The sequence below is a fragment of the Lissotriton vulgaris genome, unplaced genomic scaffold (genome assembly GCF_964263255.1).
Source record: "Lissotriton vulgaris unplaced genomic scaffold, aLisVul1.2 SCAFFOLD_3480, whole genome shotgun sequence".
NCBI classification, from domain to species: Eukaryota; Metazoa; Chordata; class Amphibia; order Caudata; family Salamandridae; genus Lissotriton; species Lissotriton vulgaris.
In genome coordinates, this window is record NW_028246167.1 from 88,286 (window position 1) to 93,497 (window position 5,212).

The 5,212-nt window shown below is 38.5% G+C and overlaps 1 long non-coding RNA gene across 1 annotated transcript; it reads left to right on the forward strand.

The window, feature by feature from the left end:
- Positions 1-3,585: 3,585 nt before the first annotated feature.
- Positions 3,586-4,994, forward strand: LOC147666122 (uncharacterized). The gene is made up of 5 exons (XR_015304877.1): positions 3,586-3,670; positions 3,887-3,962; positions 4,064-4,146; positions 4,304-4,408; positions 4,821-4,994. It is a non-coding gene; the product is annotated as an uncharacterized LOC147666122 (long non-coding RNA).
- The last annotated feature ends 218 nt before the right edge of the window (positions 4,995-5,212 follow it).

Genomic DNA, 5,212 nt, shown 5'->3' on the forward strand with positions numbered 1-5,212 from the left:
ATAGTGAGTACCTAATTAAAAAGAAGAGTAACAAACTAAAAAAAGATATTGAAAATTATAACCCGGAAATTGTTTACCCTTATCTTCAAAAAGATTTTTAGGATCGTCCCAAAGAAAACTTCCAACCCCGTAGACAGTGGCAGAATCAACCTAGAAACCAATCTAGGAAACGTGTAAGATTCTTTGATTCCTCTTACAGTAGCACTGACTCAGAGGGTGAACTTGGAAACGATAGACAACAGCAGGATGGTGAAATGAATAAACAAGAACAGACAACTAAAGAGGGTCTAGTTTTTTTAGAGAGGCGCAATCAAATGTTCGGACAACAAAGGGGGAGGGGAAGGGGCAGAAGCAATTACAATCAGACACAATATACCCAAGCCCAGAACCCTCAACGTCCTCGCACTCGGAGCCAGAAGCAATGGGATTAAGCACTAAGAATGAGAAACTAGCAGTTATCAACCTATCGGACCACCAACTGACCCCAATAGAGATAAAACTTTTCGAAAAAGGATTAGGTTATGCCATATGTTCTCATGTAGATAGATACACCCTGGAAAGAGATCTGCAGAGCTTTTTCCGAAAAATAAGACTCCGAATTTTCTTTGATGGTAAAGACAAGATAGTGCGACAAAACAAATCCGGTCTAAAAAACAAATCCACATGGGTTCCCCCTATCAACGCTGTACACAAGGATGTAGAGGCTTTTGAAAGGTCAGTGGACAAAAGCATAGATAATCTTCTAAAACAAAAAAATTGGACATCATATAATCTCAGCAGAGAGGAGAAGAAGGCATTAGAACATTTTGAGAAAAACAGCGCCCTGACAGTCAAACCAGCTGACAAGGGAGGAAGTGTTGTTCTAATGAACAGCAGTGATTACGACAATAGGATGTTGAAACTATTAAATAATAGTGATCATTATAAGAAATCTAACAGAGGAGAATGGCAAACCCTAAAGGTAGAAATTGAGAGGATGTTGAGGTTAGCGAGAGAAGAGGACATTATATGTGAAGAAGAATTCGCATTCATGCTAAATAAGGACCCTCTAATTCCAGCACTGTATGGCCTCCCCAAGGTGCATAAAAACATGGGTGACCCTCCGATGAGACCCATAGTGTCATGCATAGGGTCCCTGACTGAGCCTTTGAGTAAGTACGTCGAGATATTCCTGCAACCTCTTGTGCAACAACAGAAAGCATATATAAAGGACACCACCTCAATGATTAAGAAAGTAGAGAACTTAAGCTTCAATCCAGAGTCACAGGTATTGGTGACTCTGGATATTGAAGCCTTATATACCAATATCCCTCAAGACAGTACGATTGACATTATGGAGGAGATATTAGGAGAGGGTGAACAGGATCTAACAGATCACCAAACCTTTATAATTGAGTGCATTACGATCATTCTCAAGAATAACATTTTTCTATACAGGGACAGTCTCTTTAGACAGATAAAGGGGACCAGTATGGGGGCCACTTGTGCCCCCAGCCTGGCATGCCTTTATGTTTCTAAATTTGAGGAGAAACATGTCTACAATGTAGCTGCCCCATTCTATGAAAACATCTCTGAGTGGGGTCGCTACATTGATGACATTTTCTTTATATGGACAGGTGAAATGGACACCTTGAATGAATTTTTGATATGGTTGAACCTGGGAGATGCGAATTTAAAGTTCACATCCCACATCAGCAGGACTCAGGTAGAATTTCTGGACATCCTGATCAAACATCAAGAAGGGAGATTAACAGTGGAACTATATACCAAACCAGCTGATAGGAACAGTATGCTCCATTACAAAAGTAACCACCCACCATCACAGAAAAATAATATTCCCTTTGGCCAGTTCCTTCGTCTAAGAAGGAACTGTACCTCGATGGCAGATTACGAAATCCATGCCAACAGATTGAAAGAAAAATTCTTGGAAAGGGGTTACCCAAGGAGAATGATTAAACATGCTTTTAAAAGAGCCAAATATTTCAACAGGGAAAATCTGTTCAATAAGGAACAAAATAACCAACAGAAAGAGCAGCCAATCATGTTCGTGACTAACTTCTCCCAAGTGAGTTTTAAAGTAAAAAATATAATAAATAGAAATTGGCACCTTATCTCAGATAAGGCACAGGAACCCATCCCTAAGCCTATGATCTCATATAGGAGAAACAGAACTATCAGGAACTCCCTTGTACATACATACAAGGAGTCCCACAGGAATGTGCAAACCACCATAGATGGCAAGCCTTTACCGACAGGAACCCACCCATGTGCAGGTTGTGTCAATTGTGTTAATATAATTAAAGGCAGCACGATCACAGTGAATGATAAAACAATCAACATTAGGAGTTTTATTAATTGTAGAACCACAAACGCAATCTACCTCATTCAATGCCCCTGCAATAAATCATATGTAGGTGAAACGTCTAGGGAACTCAGGCTTCGTCTGAATGAGCACCGCTCAGCCATTAGGACTAATAAAATTGGAGCCCCCCTGACGGAACACTGGAGGGAAGCTGGCCATAAAATTGAGGATTTAAAATGGTGTGGTCTAGAAAGAGTAAGTGAGAACATCAGAGGTGGGAATCAGAACAATAAAAGAAAAAGAAGGGAACAATTCTTTATGTCAACCCTGAACAGTGTCAGGTGTGGCCTAAACTCTAAGGAGGATTGGGAGAAAATTATCCAAGGATAATAAGTAATAGATACATAAGATCTGAACAAAATTTGTGTACCCATGAATTTACCATCCACTATGGGAATGCGAGCAATACCACACCCATCTCTATAAAGGATAAGTATTCATGTAAGGAAGGGGCAAATAAACAGTGTATGAGACGAGATAGTAGCACCATTAAATAAGTAGTGTAGTAGTAAATAAAATGGTTCATTGTGTAAAAAAACATACATCTTTTTGAATAATTATCCTGAGTGCCTAAAGTAAACGGAAGGCACAGCCCTATATGGCTCTGTTGAGTCTTGCATTTACAAAGAGGGACACATTTATCTCCACAGAGGAGAAACATATACGCAAGGAAGGGTCAAAAGATTGTATTAGATGAGATATGAGCACTGATAAATAGATGTAGTAGGAGTAAACATAGGGTCTTATTTAAGAAATCAACTATTCACTTAAAGAATGATCCGGTGTGCTTCAAGCAACCGGAAGGCACTCCGTTTAAGCTCCGCTCGTGGAATATTTACAACTATCCCACACGGAAAGATTCTTAGCAATTAACATAATCCTCCGCGCAAATCTAAAAAGCTAAAACGATGAGGTGACGAGAAACGCGGTAAGATTCTTAGCACATAACATAATCCTCCGCGCAACTCTAAAAAGCCAAAACGATGAGGTGACGAGAAACGCGCTATGTTACCTAGCAACCCACCAATCCTATCAGAGGAGTCAATAAACAAAGTGGAAGGCAAATAGAATGCCGGTTCCGCATCACGGCGGAAAGCATTCGGTTACCTAGGTAATCGCACTCTGATTGGCCTATAGAGAACCAATCAACATTGGGGACATACTAACCCAATTAATGCGCGTCTAGTATAAGAGCATCGCGCTAAAACAAACATTCAGTTCTTGTGACGGATCGGAGCAGACCGACGAAGGGACGCTGGGATAGACTACCAGGACTCAGGAGCAGGGAGGCCGATTGCTAATGAAAAGGTAATGACTACCAATAGAGAGGGCTACTTTCAAACCCTTAAAAATGTAAATAGAAATTAGAATAAGACTGGAGTAGCAATTCCTAATAAGCGCTTGTATTTATAACCAAAACATTGATAGTTTTTATAAAGATAGATTCCAAGATTGCAATAACTAAGGTAAAAACTTGCTAAAATTTAGTAAAATACAAGAAAAAATTTTTATTCTTTAATATAGCCACGAACTCTGATATCCTTAAAGGGACTGAGAATCAGAACACTAAAGGGACTGCAGTAAGCAGAAAATTTTTTTGGTGAGTGATAATTCAGCTACTAATAAATAATGCCCTGAGGCTATGTTCTGTTTCTGAATAAATGGTATGGACTTATAATTAAACAATCAAATGTTTCCCAGGGTCATTGAAGAAACCCAAATACGAAAAATACGGGGGCTCCTCCTGGTAGTCAAAGACCAAGCATACCAAGTGTGAATAGAAGGTATATATCAATATTTGCACACAGTATCTGGAGTCAGGGATTAACTTCCACCTCCAACTTCATCTATAAACGCGTCCTTTGCGGCACCTGTATACATGGATACCTCTTGTAGATATTTAGGTGCTAATATCCTTTTCCTATATCCATTTTATCCAAGGTGAAACACCAAACAGAAATTGTTAATAAGCCCATAAGTAAGACGGCAACAAGGTTCTGAACAGAAAGCACTGTCCGGTGGGGAATTTAATCCACCTGTCCTAAGGTATGCAATAAATCTAGAAATACCTTTAGTGTATGAATAGGAGCTTTCTCATCTGAGCTTCATAAGCATTGGACCATATAAGTCCATGGGAGAGGTAAACACTATTAGTTTTGTTCGAAGTGTATGAGCAGAAAGAATATGGTTAATATGCCGCATATTTCAATGTTTTAAACGTGCGAAAGAATGTAAAAAAAATTTTTTTAAAACCCTAGGCATTTTAAAGTATTATAATTAGCGTGTAACTGACAATCCTGTGCTAAAAAATGAATGCTTGCTTTGAACTAGAGATGCCCAAAGATTAGTTGTAGTTACCACAATTGTGATTATTCATAAATCTGTGAATATTTTATGGACTGCACCAATGCAACTTAGAGTAACTCTGTGTTTTTTAAATTTTTTAAATCTGATGTAGAATCTGTCCTGAAGAAGGTAGAAATCCAAGAAACCGAAACGCCGCGTCGACCTGTGATTCTTTGTTTTTAACTGTGTTTATTCAAATGTATTTAACGTTGATTTCTGAAAAATTGTATACTGTGTAATGATGAAATTTTAATAATGTATATATACAATAAATGTTTGACAGAGTAACTCATGGTGTGGTAAAACTTTACTTTCCTTTTGACATTTTTAACATTGTTTCTTGTTTACACTTTTGTTTAAAAACCAAACATTGTGTTCGTGGTGGGTAGTACTAAATAACTGTAGTTCTGAACAAGGGTGTATGATAGTCATTTCTCTATGAATTCGGCATCTTTGGGGATATAAGCAAGTAGAAGAGTGTGCAAACATAACTGCTCTCACCAT